Source organism: Desmodus rotundus, chromosome 4, assembly GCF_022682495.2.
Source record: "Desmodus rotundus isolate HL8 chromosome 4, HLdesRot8A.1, whole genome shotgun sequence".
Taxonomy (NCBI): Eukaryota; Metazoa; Chordata; class Mammalia; order Chiroptera; family Phyllostomidae; genus Desmodus; species Desmodus rotundus.
This window is the reverse complement of record NC_071390.1, coordinates 37830953-37853538: the sequence shown is the minus strand read 5'-3', so window position 1 is coordinate 37853538 and position 22586 is coordinate 37830953. Positions and strand designations below refer to the sequence as shown.

At 37.0% G+C, this 22586-nt stretch overlaps 1 protein-coding gene across 1 annotated transcript in view; it reads left to right on the top strand.

The window, feature by feature from the left end:
* The first annotated feature begins 1124 nt into the window (after window positions 1–1124).
* RHOBTB1 (Rho related BTB domain containing 1) overlaps window positions 1125–22586 on the top strand; it is a 99308-nt gene continuing 77846 nt past the window's right edge. Inside the window, exon 1 of the mRNA XM_053923247.2 lies at window positions 1125–1248. The gene's annotated coding sequence lies outside the window, so the exon portion shown is untranslated. The remainder of the gene's footprint in view (window positions 1249–22586) is intronic.

The window sequence follows — 22586 nt, the reverse complement described above, 5'->3', positions numbered from 1 at the left end:
GTTGCACTTACATAGTCATTTGATTGTGTCTTTTCCCTTCCACCTCCTTTCCCTGTTGGAATGGCCCCACCACTTGGGCTCTGCAGCTGTCAGTACTGTATCACACATCGGTACTGTATCACATCGGTACTGTATTGCGATGTGATACAGCTCTTTACAGCTCTAGCTCCTATTTATTAGTGAGCAGAAATCAGTCTTAAGTGAAGAAGTTCCTCATATGTTTGTTAGGAAGGCACAAGGGAAGAGAGCTGGATGATTTGTTAGTTGGGAGTTAGTCGGTTTACATTTAGGATTTCCCTAATTCAAGCTTCAGGTTTGTCTCTAGGAGAAATGTAAGTTTTACAGCAATAATAACTACCTCCAAGTAAAAGTACTGTTTTGCCCTTCAGTTTTCATTGTAGGTAGTCAGTCCTACTCTCGTTACATAGAACAGTCCATTTTATCTCAGGTTCTGTATCATGTTTTACATGAAAATTTCTGCTATGAATTTCATATCAGAAAGATAAAATACTTAGTTTCTTAGGGAGAGTGATGTATTTTCTCCCTTCTAATAATAGGAGTTATAGAAGAAACTGTTTTCCTTTTACTTAAATTACCAAGAAATTCAAATCCAAATTATAAATTCAAGCAGTTCATCTACCGACCAACATAGATGGCATATATACTTCCTCCTTTTTTTACTCTTGACCTTATTTTCTAAATTTTATTCACATTTCATTATTTTTTGCCTTTTGGAAGCCACCTTAAAATTTTAAGCTAAAGAGCCAGGGCACAAATAAGTACTGTCACCATTAACTAAACGTCTTTCCACACGTCCCTCATTTCCTCATCAGAGTGGCCCATTGACTAGCTGGTACTCTCACCTCCACCTGATGAGGAGACGCAACTCACTGAGGGTGAAGACTTAAAGTTCACTCAGACAAGTACTGAGTGGGATTCGACCCCTGAGCTTTTTTCTCTAATGACAGTAGTCATTTCAGCCTTTCTTGCTTGAACTTTTGTGGGCAGCTGGTTGATTTCTGAACAGCATATGACTGTGATAGCTCTCATTCAGGTGAGAAATAATCACGGACATAAGAAACTAGTATTGTTTGAGCAGTTTTCTTCTTGATAATGAAATAGTTCATCCTTGTGTCTCCTTCCCAGGTTTTGTAACCATCAGGAAGCACATGAAAGGGGCCTCTTTCATCAAGTATTCCTGATTAAGTTATGACAATGGAATTGAAGTTTCTTTTCCCTCTTTCTATGGTAAGTAACTACTGATTTGGGTAACAGAATCGACATTCCCTCCATCTAATTTTATCTCCATATTTGTAAAAGAAATGGAAATGCTTCTTGTGTGAAGATGACTTATGAGTAATATCCAAACAATTTGTCTTCAAAACGTTTCATTAAAAAAGGCAATATTCCATTTTTCTGTTCAACTGTGGTTTTTATAAATTGTGGTTTAAAATGTTTTATCTGGTTTAGAATTTGAGTCATTTTGACCTACATATGGGTTTTGACCATTAAAATAACAGAACTCATGTACCCACTTTATACACACATCTAAAATTCTTTAGTGAATAATGTCCTAAGTCATAAAACAACCAGTTATTCTACCAGCAAAGTGTATTTATTTGGGACTAGCAGAAAATTGCAACTTGGTACAAGCAATTTTGGTACAAAAACTAGGCAAGTCCAACTAGCAAAGGAGAGGAACATTACTTTATAGAGCAAAAAATGGAAATTGGGACGGGCTGTTTTGAAAGACCATTGGGGGAAAGCAAGAGTCAGGGTGGTGACAGTTCCTCATTGGGTGAGTTGCTGGACAAGGAAGGAAATCTTCCTACCTGCTGTCGTTGGAAAGTAGTATGGATCTGCAAGGTGTCTCTTCCTAGGGAGGTGTAATTGACATGTGGTGGTAATAAGTGATGGCTCCCTCTTCTGGCCTCCTGACTCCAACTTAAACGAGGCCTCCCTTCTTTAAGTGTCACTGCAGCATCTTGTGCAGAAAGTGGACATGTGGACTTTAAAAGTCATGGCCATATACAAGGATGATTTAAAAATGCCAGATTGCTGTGTGGTGGTATTTCTCTTCTCCCAGATGCCCTTGTTTGGAGCATCCACTGCTTTGGGCCTGCACATTGACTGCCTTTAATAGGAAAAACTTACTATCTTTTTCCAAGTGATTAGAACAGAGTCATCCCAAGTAAACAAAATCAGCTTTTGAAGAAAGGGTCCCGTTATTGAATTCTTTCACCACAGTACTGTGCCGAAAGGACTTACGGTTTGAGATGGCTAATCTCCTTTGTCTACCCACAAAACATTTATTTTCACTCTTCTTTGTATTTTATTTTTCTTTATTATGTTCTAATGCATATTTAAGAGAAAAATTCTCTATATATCTGTAACTGTGGATATTGTAAAATTTCATTTATTCTAATGAATTAGAAGGGTAGCATATCTGAATTTATAGGAAGGCTGATTTACAGATAACTTTTAAACAAATGTGTCTTTTATTACTTTAAACTACATATAGTAACTTCAATGAAACAAAGTAGAAATCCTTAAGGAGACCTGTTATAATAAATCATATGAACATTTTGTTATTAGCATATAGATTAGATGTATATAGAAGCTTGTAAAGTGCCTGAGGTTCATTGAAAATAGTTTATTCTGCATCTAAAAAATGTACATAAGATTGAAAATAAATGTTTAAAACACCTTATATTATCTACCCATAAATAAATGTGTTTGCAAAGGTAAACGTCAGCCCAGATCATGAACAAACTATCAAAAGCTTTTTAAATTTACTGAAGCACTAAATTAATGAGATATTACCATGTGTGCATAAATAACTTAAAGGATAAAATTTGCTGATCCTTGTCCCATATGGGTATTTGTGCTAATGAATCAGGATCCTATTTACACTATTAGTCCCCAAAGTAATTGCTTATTTGAAGAAGTTCTGTCTTATGGGTTTTCAGTTAATTAAATCCATTTACATTTTATACACACATTTTAAATTCTCAAGTCCTATTTTTCATAAGCCAGATTCAAATATGTTCATGTAATAATACTTCTCACTAAGTCACTGGTCTTTCATTTTAAAAGAACTTTCAGAATAGCCATATGCATAAAATGCTTATTAATTAAATTTAATCAGTATTTTAGAAAAGTCAGCCCATTAACTGTTATTTTTTTTAGTTTAAATTTTCCCATTTGTAATGGTGATTACTATGCTAAACATACCACTAATTTCCAATTTTTCAGTTAGCTTAATTTATTCAATTTTTTTTGCTTTAATTTTGCATAGCAGTTTTTAACTCCTAATAATGCCTTTAGAATTTCAAGCAACCTTTTCCTAAGGCGTAGCTTTTTCAAGGTATGTGCATATTAACGGATTGGCCTGGCCAGCCCAGCTGGGAGATCTCTAAAACATGGAGCAAAACATGTCTAATACTGAGGAACAGAGTACAATAATTAACAAAGTTAAGGATGTTATAAAAAGTATAGTTTCTCATAGTTTTCAAATATTTGAGAAGTTGGAAATTAAAATACATAAGTGATTTTAAAAATTGTAAATGCCTTCATTAGGTCTAAGCCATGGAAATCTTTCAATGCAATAATAGCTTGGAAGCTTGGAAAAGCTACCAAAGCTAGGAGGAAAGAAACAGAGGGACAGGCTAAATGGGGTTGGGGTTGGGTGGGGAGGAAGAGCCATAGGATCCACACAGTGGGCCCCAAGTCCAAAATCAGAGAGCACAGTAAGGCCAGAATCCAGGCAGGGCACACAGGCACAATCTGGGAAGTAGATCTGAAATCCAGTTTTGAAATCATGCCTAACTGAACTATTTCTAGGTGGTTATTACATGTTTATGTAGTTTAGTTTATTTAACTATATTAGTTCCTCTTTGCAAAGAAGTCATAAAATGCAGAGTCTGGATACATTTGGGTTCAAATTCCAGGCTAAAATCATCTCTGAATAATTTTTTTTTAAAAAGTAGAGTACCAAGAGGAAAAAAGAGACAAATAGAGAGGAGGAAAGAAGGGAGGAATATCCTAAAATCAGGATTATAAGTTATTTTGTCCTTTTTAGCAGTACTGCACAATAATGTACTTTTATTGTTACCTTAACATGAGATATAGGTAGAAAATGAAAAACAATTGTTGAGAGGCTGAAAAACTCATATACTTTCTAAAAATTAAATATATTTCACTCAATTAAATCTTACCAATTCATTTAAGCAATGATTTAATGAAAGCATAATACCAACAGACTCCAAAGAAGATAACATTTTCCTTGTAGCTGGAATCACCCTGAGGAAGCATTTCTTCTCATTTAAAGAAAGTAGGAATAAAGCACTGGTATTAGCATTTGTATAAATTTTTAATGCTGAATAAAATATTAGTGTTTAGTGTAATATTCTCAATGTAATACTCCTCCATAATGGCATGCTAATTGGTTAAAATCAAATCAGACATTCAAAAACCCTGAGAATAGACCATCTAACAGTTGTAATTTTTTTCATTAGTTTCCAGAATTCCAATTAAAATGGAATTAATCTGTCAAATAAAAGGCCATGGTACAAAAATAAGTTCTGTTCCCTATGTTACATGCACCCCCCCCCCGCCCCGCTTACCACTGCTCCACCCCTGTGATGTCATATATAGGAATAAAGAGAGTGGGAAAGAGGGCAGATCTTCCCCGGTGTGTTTTAACCACAACAACAGCATTCAGGAGGCTGGCGACCTATGCACATTCCAGCTCTGTAACCTACTAACTGTGAGACTGCAGGCATTTTATTTAAGCCTCATGGAGCCACAGTTTTCTCATCGGTAATACTATTAGTCTAATAGTCCCAACCTCTTAGAGTTATTGAGAAAATAAAACAGAGGATTTCAACTGGGGTTGATTTCTACCACCGGGAGACATTTGGTAACGTCTTAAGACAGTTTGGGTGTTGCAACTGGAAGGGGTGGGCGTGCTATGAGTGGAGGCCGGAAGTACTGCTGGTCTTCCTCAGATGCACAGGACAGCCCCTGACAACTGTTTGCCTGGCCCAGTAAGTCAATAGTACTAAAACTGAGAAACCCTGGAGTAAACTGATGTATGTAATGAGCAATGTCTGATACACAGTAGGTCCTCAAAAATATTAAAATAACTATACTGTTATTGTCACCATTATTTATTTCAGAAGGAACTCCCAATCATCCCCATGGTGTTAGAACTGAGTACTGTGAGTATTTCAGTAAGCCCACCCCAGCACAGTCCATCACGCAGGTGTGCTAAGTTACCTGCTTGGGGTGGCCAATGTTTGAGGGCCTTCAGGAGTGAAATGACCCACTTAATACTTGACCAGTCTAGCAGACTCCTAGAAAGAATTGTACCAAAGTGCATGGGCTATCATTTAATTTGTACCTTCTTAGAAATTATAAGAAACTAGGAAAAGACACATAAAAAGTAACTTACAATACTAGGTAACGATTAGTTTTTAATTTCTGCGCTCAGGAAAGGCTCTGGAGCCTCCTGATGGTCACTTACTTTATCAAATAAACTGATATTGGGACCCAGGGCTAGCAAACGTGGTCCGGTTAACACAAGATGCTAATTAACTGTCTATATGGTATATACCAATTTCAAAACCAGTACAATGCAACAATGTAGCTTTAGCTTAATATAGTTTTAGCTTAATGTTGAAATAGTTTAAGGATGGAAAACTTGCTTAATGCAAAATTTTTGAGGTTAAAAATTGACCTGAGTTTGAATTTCAGCGTTATAACCTTCAAGCTGTGTGTCCTTGGATAATTTGCCTGACTTCTCTAAGCTCAGTTTCCTCATCTATTTAATAAACATAAAATTACCTCATAAGGTTTCTGGGAGAATTAAATGAGGCAGAATTTGACATACAGGGTAGGGTAAAAGTAGGTTTACAGTTATTTGTATGGAAAACAATACAATAATTAAGAAATAATAATAGGAGAATAAATTCTGTGTTTTGCATACTCACAACTGTAAACCTACTTTTGCCCAACCCTGTGTATTAACAGTGAATAAATGGTAACAGTTATTATTTTCATTGTTCACATTTTCTTCTGGGAACCTTGCATTGCCTTGGGGTTATTATCATGGCCATGGGTTTTCATTGTGAAGAATGATTACAATGTGCAGGTCCTTTTTAAAAAGATTTTATTTATTTACTTCTAGAGAGAGGGGAAGGGCGGAAGAAAGAGAGGGAGAGAAACATCAGTGTGTGGTTGCCTCTCACACGCCCCCTACTGGGGACCTGGCCCACTACCCAGTCCTGTGCCCTGGACTTGGAATCGAACCAGTGAACCTTTGGCACTCAATCCACTGCGCCACACCAGCCAGGTGCAGGTACTTTTTATTAGCAGAGGAAGCTCAAATTACTTCCATTGCCTCAATAAACAAAAACTCTTAGACTTATTTCAAAAAATTGATACAAGAAAAAAAGAAAATGCACACGTTATACATGAAATTTCCCAGTGAGAATTTTTTTAAGGAAAAAGTGAATTTCCTAAATTAAAGATTGAATGATATGCACATCTTTCTGGCATATTTTAATATAGCTGATAATCCACTTTTTAATTAGCCACCTAATTATAATTCAATAGAAATTTCCCTAGGTAAATGTAGAACCTACTTCAGAGAGAGAGATGGCGCTCCGAGTGGGCACTCCTACTGTGAATTTTGACACTTTTTCAGGTCCAATTTGTTCTAAACCTAAACGGCCCAGGGGAGATGGGGAGAGCTCTGTTTCATAACCTAGTAATTCTAACTGCCAGAAAGGCTGACTATAAAGCTAAATTCACCTTTTGTCAGTATTTATTTTTTCACTTTCTTTGTTCCCTGGAGAAGACCCAACTATTTTTTTTTCAATCTTCCCATCATTCAGTGTTTTGTATTTGGCAATAACAACATTTATGATTAATCCAAACTATGGCTCCCTTCATTTTTCTTGATGGCTTGCTTCTTAACGGAAGTTTCCCCAACTTCCAACTCCTGAGAAGCAAAGAACTAAAAGGTACGTAAAGAGACCATCTCAGCATCATAATAGGCACCTGTTTAATCCCACAACCTAGACCACGTTACAAAGGGAGATTTTTCCCATATTCCTTAGCGATAGATGTTCGAAGTTGCCAGACCTTAATGTTTGTTTATTATCACTGGTTGCTCCTGTCCTTAGTTTAAAATGTTTTTAGCCCTGGCTAGTGTGGCTCAGTGGATTGAGTGTCAGCCTGTGAACCAAAGGTTTGCCGGTTCCATTCCCAGTCAGAGCACATGCCTGGTTTGTGGGCCAGGTCCCTAGTAGGGGGCATGTGAGAGGCAACCACACATTGATATTTCTCTCCCTTTCTTTCTCCATCCCTTCCCCTCTCTAAAAATAAATAAAAGCTTTTAAAAATAAATAGTTTTCAAACTTACCATTTGGTCTTATAGAAATGAAAATGATCGCTTTATTGAATTGTCTCTTCCAACTGGTTTTAACTTTGTTGTTGTTACAACTTCATTGTGTTTGCATATGATTTTAAACTATTGTCTCATAAATTTCCGGCTCATAGTCATTAAACTTACGCAGAGAAGAGAGTTGAACTTTTCATTTTAAATGATTCCTTTCTTACACCCTTGCCCACTACAGCCTATTTTCAATAAAGTATAGGTCAGATCATTTTGCTCCTTGACTGGAGACTCTCCAGTGGCTCCGTCAGAGTAAAGGCTACAGTCTAACAATGGTCCTTGAGGGCATCTGTGTTTTCTTTCAGCCCATCATGACCACCAGCTCCCCTACCTGTGCTCCCACGTTCACCCCACTCCCATCACTCTAATGAGTTCTGCCGGCACACCAGGGGAGTTCCAGCACCAGGGCCTGTGCGTGTGCTGTTTCCTGTTTGGGGCACTCTTCCCCGTGAAATCCATATGACTTGTTGCTCTCTCATGTCCTTCAAGTCTTTGCTCAGATGTCAGCTTCTCAGTGAGATCTTCACTGACCAGCCTTCTAAAAATGCAACCCCTTCCCATAATTCCTAATCTCTTTGTTCCCTGATTGCTGTCTGTGATGTTTTCCACCCTCTGATAAATTATGGAATTTATCATTTATTAACTGTCTCCCTCAACTAGAATGTAAGCTCCACGAGGAGAGCAATTTTTGTTAGTTTTGACTAGTGTATCCCAAGCATCCACTCCGGTGTCTGGTATCCAGCAGACACCTGATAGATATTAAACTAAATTGAATTCTGTAGAATTATACCATCATTTATTCTTATTTCATTTCCCTAAAGCCTTAATTTGCCTTCTGTTAGTTTTGTCTTCTGGTGTGCTGCCCTTCTTATGCATTGTTCCTTTATAAGAATTTTGACTCCCCCACCCCTGCTGAGATTTAGGAGGTGGAGGAAACAGTTCCACTGTGCTTCCTTTTGATCACTGATAAGCTCTAACTGGGATCCGATTGCATTTTAGCCACTTTCCCTTCCCTATTACTTTTCCTGTCATACTGGGAGACTGTTATCACCAAAATGGTAAATTGACCAGCATAAATTAGATTCCTGATCAGAACACTCCTGGGTGCATCCTGATGCAAAAGAAGAGATTGATACAGATGGAAATGTCAAGCTCTCTAAATAGTCAAATGAAAGAAAATGGGAAGATTATTTTCCTTTGGACCTCGGTATACTTTTCCTAGGACACGTGTTCCTAGCACAAATATTAGAGCCTTCAACCTAATTCAAGAAAATACCTACCTCCTGATGACAAGCAAGCCATAAATATAGTTCATGACCAAAGATTAGACCCCGTTTATTATTGCTGGTGACACATGATACACAGGGGAGATTTAGCAATATTTCAGACATCTCCAGTCAGTCATTTATCACTTCACAGTGGAAGATGAGGAGGTATTTCTTTATTAATGGCCCCGATAAAAGGAAGTGAGTGGAGAAACACCTGATGTGTTTTATCATTGAGAGTCAAAGGAGCATTGCCAATACTAAAAATGGACTGAGTGGATTGCAGGCTTTGTATAAGTTGGTCTTCTAAATAGCAAGAGTCCATTTATCTAAAAAGTAGTTGATGAGGAATAAAGGAACTATGTTCAGTGTTGCTTATTTCTCCTTAGCTCTAAAGCCTAAAGGAAGCAGCAACATTCGCAGCAGCATGAAGGCCTTGAGACCACATGGCTGTCCCAGCACCAAAGGGTTACACTGCAGATCAGTTTGACACAATGTGCAGAGACCCAATGCACCCTCCCAGTTTAACATTACGTCCCTATCTCAATCTACACGTTAGAATATGCACAGGGTATATTAATATGCCTGCCTGATTAAAAAATTCAAATCCAAGTTCCCTTCATAACTACTATGTTTATGCAAATGAAATACATAAAGTCCTTTGGGAGTAGACTTTAAAAATGGGGTTGGGGATGTGAACAGTGAAGAACTTTATCTTAGGAATGGTGGAAGTGAGCCACTGAAGTTTCTAGTGTTATATAGCCAATAACTTAGGTGATGCTTTGCAAAATCCCAAAGACACCAATAAAATTAAATAAAAGGCCTCAGCTTGGTTTTGTGTATGCTTCAATAGACAAAAAGATATATTTAATGCAGAGGGTGTTGAATCTGAATTAGTACAAATATTATTAAATTTAACGTTCATACTGCATTTTATGGTTTATAAACTTCTAGCAATAATTTTATACATTTTTCCTCACAGCAGCACAGTAAAATATATCAGCATTTTATTTTTCCCATGTTATAGATGAGGCAACCTTTAATAAGTGATCTATTTCTTTCCTGTGAATATTGGTTAACGGGTAAATGATTAATTTATGTCTACATGAACTTCATCATGCAGAGTATTTATTTTAGTGCAAGTTGGTATTTATTTTACCCGCAAAGCATTACAGTATCCAATTATATATGCATGTTTTAAAGGCAGTAAAGCAGCCACCAGTAGTTAATGCAGCATTAAGTCAGAGATTTTAAATCACAGTAAATTCTGAGTTAGGGTATTTAAATCAACCCTCTTCCTCCCCCCTCTGATTCATGTGGGCTGAGAAATGGTCCTTCTATAAAATGTTCACATAGCACCTGTCCGGTGACACAGAAAAGATGTATTCAGATTTTAATAGTTTAAAACCTTAACTGTAAAATAAAAGAATCGAAAGGTTTAAAATTACATTGCGCTAGAGTGGAAGGGTAAACAAATGTGATCCTTTGTATCTGCCCACTGCGTAACAGCAATTGTGGGGCTTCTATCCTGCCCGCTTCCTTCTTTCCTCCTCCTCTGCTTTCATTTCTTCCTTTTGTTATCTTTATCAATTTCTGCATCAGCAAGACGGTTGTTGTGGTTGCTTGTATGGAGAAGTAGAACTAACTGGCACACATAAGTGATATATTAAGATTTAATAAAAAGGGTAACGCCCCTTGCATTACCATTGTTTGCATTGTTTGTCTATATTGCACTTTACTGAGCTATTAGTAAAACTGCTTCTCTCAATGCACATCACACTTAAAGTCCAAGGTTGTCAAAATACTGCTAACACCCCTCTAATATCATTTTACTATTTTAGTCCTATAATTTAGAGAACAAAGCACCAAAAACTTCAGTCATTTTAGAAGTCTAATTTTTAATTAATTAGAAATGTGCCTCCTTTTGATTACAATGTATTATATATAATACTCCTTCATTTATTGGTTGCAAGACTCTTAATTTGGCCAATAAAACTAAGATTTTAAAGGTTCATTGCAAAGAGTTCCTGCCCTAATTTCAAATGCAAAAGTTTCTGATAAAAATCTAAATATTGGCAGGTTAGCTGTCAAAGGCAGATGATTTAAAACACATTATGCATGCTGGGTATTTAAACTCTTTCAGAATCCAATAATTGTCTCTTTCAAAATTAAAATATATTTTGAAACCAGGAAAGTACTTAAAATCCAGGAAGTGCTATGACAAGAATTTTATGAAAATAATTTTATTATTAAAAATTTGTACAGACTAAAATATAAACTCCATTACATAAGAGCTACCAATAAGACAATATATTATGAAGTAATATTTTAAAATTTGTATGATCTGCTACAGGATCCATTGTACATTAGCTACTTAATCAAGCCATAAAAGTTTTAAAAATGATTTTAAAAAAGCAAGGAGCATTACTACAGAAAAGGTCATTGAAATATTCTCCTCGGGCCTCTCGCTTAGAGAGGAGTTATAAAAGGATTCAGCACTTCGGTGTGCAGTTCTCTAACTCCGAGTTATATATGCCCAACCCTTAAATAGGTACTGCGGATTATTTTCACATAATATAGATATATTTACCTTAAATATAAATTGGAAGACTTTAGACATCATATTCTCTGTTATAACAATAGAAAAATATGCATATAATCAAAAGAAATATTTTGAATACTAGAGTATAATTTAATATATAAAGAATAGAAATTTTGTTCTTTTTAAAATCCTTCCAACTAATAAATTATTCAAATGAAATGCTATTATAGCTTTCCTTATATGACACTGTTCCAAAATCTAATACCTCAGGGCTTTTCCAGTCCAGACTTTGACAGCATTTATTATTCCCATTTACATTTATTTGACCCACATTGCAGCTTCTAAATTGGGTATATAATTTTCCCCTGAGAACTCCATGTCCTTATACAACCATACAGGAAAATCGTGAATTTATATCACTTTCTGGTGTAGCAATAAACTAAATGGGCAGAGAACCAGATAGGACTCCCTTACACTTCCTCATTTTCCACAGCCCCTCATAGAACATGAGATACAAGTGAGCGTCTCATTATTGTAAATGTTGAGCTGGGCTTGGTTCCCAGGTTCTCAGTCTTGTAATCCCAGAATCCATTACTATGGGGTTTCTGTTTTCATTGATTGTCATCTTTTTATGTAGTTCTGTTAGCTTTTACCAAAAAGAAACATTTCGAGGAGGGTTTCTTACATGGGAAATCTGGAAAATCATGTTCATGCTAAGTAAAAACACTATTCTTTTTCAAAGAAAAAAGTTACATGAAATCGAGTGTTCCTGATTTTTCAGAGCTGCGTATGGAGAAGTTGCTGAAACTCAATCTGTCTTCCAGGCAAAGTCAGTACAGCATTTACACAATTATTTCCTAGCATTTCCAGGCTAACTAATAAAAAGGGTATTTCAGCTTAAAATTTCAGCTTTTCGTCTCCATGTAACTTAAGAATCCTTACAAGTATAAAGTCTTACGAGTAAGCATTCTCGTCCGTCAGGATTGGTACAGAGAAGGGCAAGACAAAGGGGCACGTGTGGGCTGTGCCTGCCCAGCCCTGACAGGGAAGAAGATGCTGGCCCAAGAACGCAGGTCTCTAGGCCACGAGCAACCGCATCCCTGAGGGAAAAGACTCCATTAGGTTGGCCTGGCTTTGGAACATCAGCCATTTACACTTGCAACTTATTCCCATGCTTCTGAGCCCAGATTCACTTGCTAATCAGTTCATCGATTATAACTCTCCTTCCCATATACTTATATTCATGTCTATATATCTATACTTACAGGGAGAAAATATAGCAGTCAATATAACTCATTAGCTTGATGGATGTAGTTCTTATTATAAAGCAACATATTGGCATTCTGCTATAAAGAAGCTTTCTAATTAATGTAAATATTGTCAATGAGATCATTGTAAAGTCATAACTTTAGCCACACACACACAGAGATAGAAGTTCCATTTTTGGAACATAGGACTGGAGAGAATTATTTCTCCTCTATATTTGCTTATAAAATACAGCCACTCCCCTACATGCTATCACAAAGCTTTCCCTACCCCACAGGAAAGGAAACAATGCTTGCAAGAAATGGTGGTGGTCGTACACTTTCCTCAGAGAAACAAAGTTCCTTGTGCGGGTCCACCCAGCCAGTGAGTAATAGAGATGAGATTAAAACTCAGGTCTGACAGATGTGCTTTCCAGTAAACTTGTGTCTTTCCTTTGAATCTACTACTAGCAACAGGCCCTGACTATGAGAAGCAGATGAAAGTTCTCAGGCTGCCAGAGAATCAACCTCAGTCCTATTGGCTATTTCTTCTAAACAAGCCTAAACCCAAATCCCACACCCAATTAATGGGTGTTCTCTAACTGGCACGCTCATCTCCATGGATATGGGGAGAAACCTTGTCTGATAATTTAGCTGTACCTATATTGTGGAGTATGATTTTTGAATGAATGCAGTATAAAGATATTTGTTCATAGTAAACTTAAGAATTTTATGTATATGACTTATCAGGCAATTGCAAAGCAAAAAAATGTTATTTCATCAAGCAGTTTCATAGTTCTCTTAATATTTGTGTATCTCTTTATTTGATCTGGCTATATAATTATTTATGAGCCCAGTTCTCATTATTACATTTCGTTAGTTGAAATATAGTTTTGTTTCCGAGTATACTTTATGTTGTTTACCTAAAACTAATCCGAAAAGGTCTTAAACCTATTTAATTGGAGCTGTTTGGGATAGAGGTGAGGATACTCCTGACTAATAATAAGCTTAGTAATGCACAGACAAAATATTTTAAATTTTGACTATGCATGCTAGGTATTAGGAGTAATACATTTCCTGTTATGGAGATATAAAAAATTCTGGAGATTATTTTTTTCATCTTAAAGAATTATAGGTATTTAACAGCATTTTTTAAGTCATTTAGATTTAACTTAGTGAGGTCATCTTTCAATCTTCCAGTAAACTATTTTACCTAAAATAGCCCAAACATCAGAACATTTTCTTTAAGAAAAGATTATCACTGAAGATTAACATTGTATAACCTGTACAGGGATTCACAGCACATGTTCTCACTTTGAATCAATTCTTTCTAATATCTAACTCGAATCTCTTCCAAAATGTCCCATATCATCTTTTCTGCAGGTAATGTAGTACCAAACGATCTGCCTTACTCTGGATTTTACATTCTTTTAGTGCCTGGTCTGAGTCTATATTCTTTCCTCCATTGTGCCAGGCCTCAAAGTTTTTTCAGACCAGCATTTCTTCACATGCCCTACCTGTATGCAGGTATCTGAGTTGTTTCTTATGAGTCTAAAACCCAAAGGGTGTTGCTGTCCTCACTACAGCTTCGATGGTACTACGATACAACCCCCAAATAGTGTATTCAAAACTCCTTCAGAAAGGAAGTGCTCGTTAAAAACAACAACAAAACAAACAAACGAGGGCTGGCTCCGATCAGGCTCAAATGCCATTTACGCTGAAAATTTTCAAGAAGATAAAGTTTTCTCTCTCAGATGCTATTTTGAATGGAGATAGGAAGATGAACTAAATAACCTTTGGATGATCCCCCAGCCCTGTGATTTTGTGATAATCTTAGCTTCCAGCATCTCATTTTCTTCAAACACTAAAATCTAATCTGCTTTAACATATGAGAGTGTTTAAAAGATGAAAACCTTTTAATGGAGGAAAGGTTCTGCTTGTTTTCTTAAAAGTAATTTCTTAACAATTGCTTACATTTATAGTTGAGGCAGCCCATAATGAATCACTAACTCCAAAGAAAATTATGAAAGAAAAATTAACATGTATACTATGTAATGACATGCAATTTATTTCTTGACTAGCCTTTGTTCCTCTGCATTAGAAACATTTACTCCTATAGGCGTGGTTATAGGACTCATGAACCCTACTTTCTTAAAACTAAAGTCATTCTTGCTTTCTATTCTATTTAAATAGGAGAGCTTTGTTAACATCAGGGGACATTTTACTTCCAAACGCAGGTACCTCCTGAGCAGGGTTACCGTGGAGCAAATTACATCAGATGAGCCTGTTGGATGAAGATTAGCAGTAGTTAGATAAAGCAGTCCTTGAGTTTGCCATTTAATCCCCCACTACTGACTTGGTGTAGGAAGCCAGTGGTGATACTTGAAGGTACAACAGTTAGGTTGCTAGTGTTCAATACCTTCTAGTCCACTATTTTTGTACCAGTGGAAAACTTTAGACAAAAAGTGAAAAACAGACCTCTCGCATACGAAATGGGTGATTGGCTTGACTGTAGATTCAGGTGCTAATATTATGTTAATTACATTATTACTACTAGTAATGGCAACGATAACAATGTTGCATAAGAACTAGCTACCTTGAGCTAATCCTTGGCAGAGCTTTATGTATATTATTTATATTGAATCAAAAATATATTACCAAAATAAAAATGGTGAGTTAACTCAGTCTTTTTTTGTATTTTTTTCTGATATTGACCCTGAGTGTCCATGAATATCTTCACAATGAATTGTTCAGCATTTGGTTGATTACTTTTTGTTGTTGCTTGGTCCGACTGCAGTTTAGGTGATATAGAATGAATGCAGAAACCCATAGCATTAATCTTAACCTGTAAAAGCCCTATTTGTATTGTGACACAAATATAAATGTAAAGCAAGCAGAAAAAAATGCTATGTAAGCCCTTTTCTGAGCTTAGTATTGTTAGAAAATATTTAACTCTTGTGTTGTTTGGTAGCTTTTTTATTGTGTGTACTGCCAGTGAAAAACAATTATGCTAGAATCAAAAATGACTCTGAAGTTAAATAGTAAACTATTTTTATAAAAAATTTATTAGTTCTTCAGGCAAATGTGCACCACTGAACTTAAGAAAATTACCAAGAGCCATGGAATATAGAGTTAATATTCAATACAGACCTGAACTCTGTATTGATCAGCAAATATTTGGTATAAGGCACTACAAAGGAAAAATTATGTTGTTATTAATCTTCCTTGTTTCTTGATTGTGTTATGGTTGAAATAATGGGCTTATAAACCTAAAGAGGGTAGCATTTCATTGTGACAAATATAAACTGTGACTATTGCATCACCTCAGCCCCACTGTAATCAAAACTGGGAAGCATTTTTTAAGCAAAGGAATAATTAGAATTATCAACAACAACAACCTATGTTTTTTTATCCTTACCTGAGGATATGTTTACTGATTTGAGAAAGAGAGAGAAAGGGAAATATCGATTGGCTGCCTCCTGCACATACCCTGACCAGAGATCAAATCCACAACCTAGGTACGTGTGCTGACCGGGAATCAAACCCACAAACTTCTGGTGTATGGGACGATGATCCAACCAATTGAACCACCCGGCCAGGACCCACCTATGTTTTTATCATAGCACTGACAGAAAGGTTGATACTATTATAATTAAATGATCATTGATCATAATGGCATTTTTCTAAACGACAGCACAAAGAGCAAGTTTCATCCATAGCACTGAATGATCCCTCTACCAGATGGAGTTAGACTACACTGGACATGCGTCCAGGTGATGGTTTTACCCACTTGGCCTTGAATGCATCAACTAAGCGGTTGCCCCAGTTTGCCTGTTCTCTCCTTGCTGACAACAGAACCAAGAAGGGTAGATATGAAGTGCAATACGTAGTCTGCTCTCTAAGGCTCTCACATTGGGTCAGGCAGAGAGATGATAAGGTCTCTATTGCTCCATACCCACAATTCCTAAACATACAGCCTAAAGGTGACCCAAAAAAGGGGTAAATCAATATCATTATACAATAAATGATTAGTAAACAACTCTACAACTGAAGATTCTCAAGGTTGAAAGGGACCCTGAATGTGATGAATGATGATGCTCATTCTTCTGATGACTGCAGCGCTGGTGAAACACCACTATTGATCGTTTCAATGATAGTTTTCTCCTGGCCTCCCAATGTCAGACTGCTCCAATTGATAGAAAGTCCTTAAATCGAACTACAATGTGCCTCTCTGTAAACTCCGCTTCTTTGTACTAGATGCAATCTTTTGGACTAATGAAATGACAAGCTCCTTTCAAACACTCCCTCATTCTCTCTGTTTCCTTCCTTCAAACCCTACTCACTTTCCTCTGAACATGCTCTAATTTTTTAACATTTGGCAAACTCAGAGTATAATCTGACCTGCACAGGATAAAACACAATTAGCAATAGCCGTATCCAAGGGCTGTCTTTCTCTTAACCTTGAATTTGCTTTTGTGGCAACTATATCAGAGTGGACTTGAAATTCTTAAGTGCTTCTTAAACATCTAAGCCAAGCCACATGCGCCCCATCCTGTACCTGTGTGTTGGATTTTTATCTTTTTGTTTTGGACCACCACAGACTTCACATTTATTTCTATTAATGTTACCTCATTAAATGTTTCTTTCCATTTGGAAAAGGGAGTGCATTCTAATTCTGTTATCTCATTCATTAAGTGAAATCCTAATTTATGGCATTGGTAAATCTGACTAAAATAATTTCTATTTATTTTAATGCCTGATTTTTTTAACGTTGACAAAAACAGGACCAAGGCATCACCGTTAAAAATGTCCTTCCAATCATCCTCTGGGTGTGGCTATTCAACAAGTTGCCAACACCCTTGACTTCTGGCTCATATTTCTTCATCTTAGCCACTAGGATGCTATGTGAGGCCTTGACAAATATCCTATAGAAGCCCTGGTAGATTAATTACCCCCACTGGTTAGCCCGGTAACGCTTTCAGAGAAGGAAATGATGTTCGTCTACAGTCCAATCCTTGGTGAATCATCTGGAGCCCACTTGGGAGCCTTACCATGGTTGACTGGAGGCCCGCTGAAACGCAGGTTCTGAGAAACTGCCTCCCTCTCCCTTTTAAAAATCACATTCATGTTTGCCAGTCCTTTGCTTGTATACACCTGTCCTGCTTTCCACAGTTCCTCACGGATATCCAGCAGTGGTTCAGTTCAGTCCTCCTATTACTCGTGTTTCCTAGAGCTTAGTAGAGTGTCTAAAACATAAGAGGTATCTTGCTATTTTTAAGAATCAAAACGTGCAAAATTTCATATTTTGGTGGTTATGTTCATGTTTTAAAATTCTGAAATAGGAATTACATATGCCTGGAGACAAAATTCATTTGTACACTACATTAGAAATCTAAACTGGGCAAAGAAACACTCCCGCATCTGTCCATATGCCACACCTATTCAACACCCTTCCAAGTTCTCTTCCTGTGGTTGTAAATGACATGCCCCAGGTTTCTAGAAAGATTATTTGCATCACACCCAGGGCTAGGGGTGCGCACTAGTTTTCCTGATGAGGTTCAGGTGGAGCCACATTTAAATTGTTTGGTATAAGAGGGAGGAAGAAAAAGCATGGGTGGGCCCTAAACAATGTGGCTCAGTTGGCTGGAGCATTGTCCCACCGACTGCAAAGGTCACAAGTTCAGTTCCTAGTGAGAGCACATACCCAGGTTGCAGGTTTGACCCCTGGTCAGGGCGTGTCCACAAGGACCACCGATCAATGTTTTTTCTCTCTCAACGATGTTTCTCTGTCTCTCCCTCTCTCTCCCCTTCCTCTCCCTCTATAAGCAATGAAAATATGTCCTCGGGTAAGGATTTAAAAACGTATGGGTGGCACTGAAGAACTTAAGAGGAAGGTGACAGGGCTTTGGCAGGACAGAAAGAGGCAAGGATTCCAGGCCTCACCCGTCTGTGTCCCTAGGCCTGGAGTCCCTCTGCTCCCTCTTTTTTTCCTCCAAGGCCAGTTTCTCTTAGGACCCAGTCCTTCTTCCATCAGCATAATATAATCTATACTTCTCCCTTCATCACCCTCCTTAAGGAAACTTAAGCCAGAAGGACAGGAGAATTCCAGGTGGAAGATCTTCTAAAAATAACAAGTAGAAGGTGGTGACGGCCAAATCTCACATTTCAATAAATCTTGGTAATTAACCGAGATTATACTCAAAATAATAATTTAAAAAATCAATCCTGTCTCTTGGCCCAGGGTTGCAATCATTTCTAAGTGACGAAACATTGAATGCCCAGGGACACAGTTCCCACCAACCAGAATCCTTGAAGACGTCATCTCATACCCTCTTTATTCATCTTCTCTTCCCTCTTAGCAACAGTGGTCTATCGTTTCCATTCCAAAGTTGAAATCTCCTTGACATGGACAAAGAAAACAGAAACCCTGCAATTCTGTTCTCTCTCTCATGCATCAGTGCTACCATCATCTCTAAGCTCCAAGTCCATCTTTTATTGGATCATAATGTCCTTGAATCTAAAAAGCAGACAAACAAAAATATTTGTATCCTGAGATTTTTTTTTATCAGTCTCAGATCATTTGGGTTTTTTTCTTTATATTTGCTATTTTCTTGCCTGGACAGCTCTTCACCTGTCCCTGTCCCAAGGCCAATTTATAGCTTTGAAGCCTCTGATTAAGAGTTGCTGCCTTCTCAAAGAGGACTTTGAGACCACCTGTTTAAAGCAGCCCCACCACATTGCTCCCTCTCCTCTCATCCTGCTTTATGTTTTTTAAAAGCACCATCACTGCCTGGAATTAAAGATATGCTTTACCTGTGTACTTTCTTTCTCCCCTGCTACAACATTAGCCTTCTCATAACAAGGACTCTGTCTTGTTGACTTGGTATGGTGCCCCCAGTGCCTGAAAAAGGGCTGCTATATAGAAGCCGCTCAGTGAATGGAGCAATAAATGGATTATTTCAAGCAGAGATGCAGAGAAACTAGAAAGAAGATTATATAAAAACCACCACAGCAGGTTCCTCTTTATCATTTCCACTTGCTTCCACATCAGAATTATGTGCAACTATATGGTAGAAATCGCTTGTTTTAAGGTAACTTTTGTTTAATTTTTTTAGATTATAATATAATCAGAATTGCTTTGAGCATCTGAAAACCACTTTATAGAGAAGTTAAAAATATAGAGAGGTAAAGTTTAAAAGAAATTCCTCATAATCCCAATACCAGAGAAAACTGATATTAAGAGGTTTAGATGTTTAGAATTTTTGCAGACTTCTCAGTCTTTCCAAGGCATTTCCCCATTCATATTCTCTTGCTATAGAATTCTTCTAATCTGTTTCCTGAACCTTTGAAAATGTGCTCTCACAAATTTGCAATATTTGTCTGATATTTTTCACACCCCCCCCCAATCCCATCACATTTCTTAAAACTATATTTTTATTGTCCTATAAAATTCCTATTACTTCTACATGATCAACCAGGTCCCCCTTGTTACAATTTGACTTTTTTTTTTGCACTGTCAGTTCCTCCCTTTATTTCTTCAAACTGTTGGACAGTGAAATTGCCAACAGGGCAGGTCCATGACCTCTCAGATGGCCTGAGTTTAGCTGAAAAGGGATTCTAGGGTAGTTGTTTAGAGACTCCCATCAATACTGCATCTCATGACACACTTGCCTCATTTAGCATTAAGACTTCATTCTACTGTTACTGATATACCATAAGAATTAAGGTAATTAAAAAACACTCAAAAGACACTTCCTAAAAAAATCTACGATCATTCATTCATTCAACTATTAATTATTGGGGACCTGTTATGTACCAAATACAATAGTTTGAAGTACTTGAGATACCAAAATGAAAGTAAATAATACACTACTTAGAAAAAGTATGCCAATTAATTCTTTTGCAAATATTTACTGAACACCTACTATGTGCCAGGCACTATGCGTAACTCTTCCACAATATCACACTAAAGTCATAAAATTTTCTCTTAAAGCAAAATATTTATTTCCAAAACCTTTATTTTAGTATTAGTGATTTAAATTCTCCTTTCAGATCTTAGAAATGAAAGATCAAATCAATCTGTGCCTATAAAGTACAATTACGATAATGTTACCACACAGTTTCCACGTTTTGTATAAGAAAAGACTGAATGACCTGAGGGCGGTTTAAATTGGATCTACCACATAAAAATCACAAGCTGATCTTTCTTCTTCACTTTGAATTGGTGATGCTTCGTTTTCCAGAAATAAGGAACAATTTGGCAACTTTGGAAATGTTTACATATTTTCCTCTGTACAAATTAACTTTATTAAGAAATGCTGAGGAAGCTGGGGTTTCTTGGTGACTGCAAGCTAAAAGCTTAAAGTATAAACAATGACTAACATATTAGTCATAGTAAGCAGATGTTCCTTAACAGGACAAGAAATAACATGTTGAAAATACTGCAGGGAAATTAGGATAGACAAAATACAAACTTTTATCCTCTGAGAGTGACTCTAAACTAGGTGACTCTAGAAAAGTATGCAATGTAAAGATTTTCTAGGATTATACAGCTGTCTTTGAAGTAATTTCAATTAGTTTCTAATTGCCTTCCTTAATAAAAATTGGATAGACCAGATAATTTTCCAAAGCCGTCTCAAATTTCTTGAAGTTTGAGGGACTTTGCTCATTTTCCATGTGTCCCCTAGAGGGCAGTGATGACCAAAACACAGAAAGGATTTTCTGTCTGTCTAGTGTCCTTTCTGGCATCAACCTTCAATCCCTTCACCGCCTCCACAGGTCTTCTGTAAGCGAGTTGGCAGTGCTATGTTTATTTCTGAGTACCAAACTAGCAGAATCACTAAATGCTAGAAAGGGACATTGGATAAAGTATATTTTTACAGAGACTGAAAGAAAAGAACATATGAAGATATTTTATGCTTGTGTATATCACTTAATACACACACACATACACACACCTTGGTTGGTTCTTTTCCTTCATTGGTCATGCATTTTGAAGTAGAAAATTATGTAAGACAGTAGTGTCAAAGCAAAGAAATCAATGTGTTTTTTCCCTTTAGTTGGTTAGAAGAAAACCATAGCATTACTGAATGCATATTAATTCATTCACTGTTCATTCCAGAGTTACCTATGTATAAGCTACTCATCATATTAGAAGCTAACATTTGGTAACGTGAGGAACAAAGAAACTACTGCAGGGAGCTTCTAATTAAGAAAGTGATACTAAATTGCAATTTTCAGGGAAGGATGACACAGGAATATACTCCACTAGTTGTCAACTTTGGTAGCAATGTAACATAAAAACCTTTGCTCCTTTTATAAATGTTTTCGATTTCTTTGGGAGGTTCCCAGGTCCAAAAACCTTGTCCCGGTCCAACAGAATACATAACTTTATATTTAAAAGGTGATGACGAACCACAGGCAGCTTCCTAAACAGGAAAAGAGAACCTGACTGTGAGTTTTTCTAATGCTGAGGTCTTGAATTTTAGTTAATGTTTCTATTTAAATATTTCATTCTGCTCACAGACATTTTTATGCAAAGGGTGCAACTTTCAGAAGAGCCTTTTTGCAAAGCTGCCCTAAAAGCCTCTTATAATACCTGAGAATTTATCTTCCAGGATCTCTTTCATTGCATTCGGGTTATTTGCTGATTAAACTTCTTTATTCATTTTTATCTTGTGAAATTAGGAGCAAGATACCAACCGCAAGTATGTAAAGGAAAAGATTAATGATGTCAGAATTATAATGCAGTCAATATTTACTGAGCCATTTGGGTTTTCTGTATGAGGCAGAGGGTAATAATATCTGTCTACCTGTAGAGCAGCGAGTGGCTCTGAAAGCATTCCTGCCATAACTTTTGGTCAAACCAAATGGTGTGGGTTGTTCATGTGATTGCTTGTTTATGCAGGTGGCTCTGGCTGGACATTATACATATTTGCAATGCTTCCTGAGGAATTCTGCCGTCACATCTGTAGCCGTGATCTGCATTATAATCAAGGCTTTACTGAGATGTCAGAAAATGGACTTCCAGTCCTAACAATATGACCAGTGATCATTTACGATGGCCTCACTTT